This window comes from Bison bison, unplaced genomic scaffold (genome assembly GCF_000754665.1).
Source record: "Bison bison bison isolate TAMUID 2011002044 unplaced genomic scaffold, Bison_UMD1.0 scf7180017864142, whole genome shotgun sequence".
Classification (NCBI taxonomy): Eukaryota; Metazoa; Chordata; class Mammalia; order Artiodactyla; family Bovidae; genus Bison; species Bison bison.
In genome coordinates, this window is record NW_011494714.1 from 849,762 (window position 1) to 851,553 (window position 1,792).

Consider the following 1,792-nt stretch of genomic DNA (forward strand, 5'->3'; position numbering starts at 1 on the left):
TTCCTAGAATATCGATGTTCACTCTTGCCATCTCCTGTTTGACCATTTCCAATTTGCCTTGATTCATGGACCTGACATTCCAGGTTCCTATGCAATATTGCTCTTTACAGCATCGGACCTTGCTTCTATCACCAGTCACATCCACAACTGGGTATTGTTTTTGCTTTAGCTCCATCCCTTCATTCTTTCTGGAGTTATTTCTCCACTGATCTCTAGTAGCATATTGAGTACCTACTGACCTGGGGAGTTCCTCTTTCAGTATCCTATCATTTTGCCTTTTCATACTGTTCATGGGGTTCTCAAGGCAAGAATACTGAAGTGGTTTGCCATTCCCTTCTCCAGTGGACCACATTCTGTCAGATCTCTCCACCATGACCCGCCTGTCTTAGGTGGCCCCATGGGCATGGCTTAGTTTCATTGAGTTAGACAAGGCTGTGGTCTAGTGTGATTAGATTGACTAGTTGTCTGTGAGTATGGTTTCAGTATGTCTGCCCTTTGATGCCCTCTTGCAACACCTACCCTCTTACTTGGGTTTCTCTTACCTTGGACCTGGGTATCTTTTCACAGCTGCTCCAGCAAAGCACAGCTGCTGCTCCTTACCTTGGACGAGGGGTATCTCCTCATGGCTGCCCCTCCTGACCTTGAATGTGGAGTAGCTTCTCTAGGCCCTCCTGCGCCCGCAAGTGAAAAATAGCGGTACATAAATTCACAAGATGAGTTGTCCAGTCACATCTCTGGCAAAGTCAGCAAATTTTTTCAGAAAAGGGCCAGATAGTAAATTTTTAGGTGTTGCCTCTCTGTGCAAGTATTCAACTCTGCTTTTCTAGCACAAAAGCAGCCAGTACTATGTAAATGAATGAGTGTAGCTCTGTTCCAATAAATTTTATCTGTGGACACATTTGAAGTTCTTTTAATTTTCATATCATGAAATATTCTTTTGATTTTTTTTAACCATTTAAAAATATTTTTAAAAAATCAGCTAATTTCTCAACAGAAACTCTACAAGCCAGAAAAGAATGGCACGATATATTCCAAGTGATGAAAGGGAAGAACCTACAACCAAGAATAACTCTACACAGCAAGACTCTTGTTCAGATTTGATGCAGAAATCAAAAGCTTTCCAGACAACAAAGTTAAGAGAATTCAGCACCACTAAACCAGTTTTTGGAGAAGGCAATGGCACCCCACTCCAGTACCCTTGCCTGGAAAATTACATGGATGGGGGAGCCTGGTAGGCTGCAGTCCATGGGGTTGCGAAGAGTTGGACACGACCGAGCCACTTCACTCTCACTTTTCACTTTCATGCATTGGAGAAGGAAATGGCAACCCACTCCAGTGTTCTTGCCTGGAGAATCCCAGGGACGGGGGAGCCTGGTGAGCTGCTGTCTATGGGGTCGTACAGAGTTGGACACGACTGAAGCAACGTAGTAGTAGTAGTAAACCAGTTTTACAACAAGTGCTAAAGGAACTTTTCTTTAGGCACGAAACACAAGAAAAGGAAAAGACCTACAAAAATAAACCCTAAAAATAAAAAATCCCTAGCTTGTGTGTTGTGCAAAAGCAAGCATTGAACTGGATTTGGCCTGTGGGCCATTTGTTAACCCTTGATCTGTAAGGATGACTCTTAATTTTTTGGAAGGGCTCAGACGTCTTTAAAAATCTTATAAAACATATGGAATAGACCCTTTCCCTAGAGGGAAAAGGCACACAGTGAAAACTTCGCAAATGGCTCCAGGACTTTCATGAATTCGCTAAGTAGTCAGTAACCCTGGTCTCTAATTCATGCTAGCTG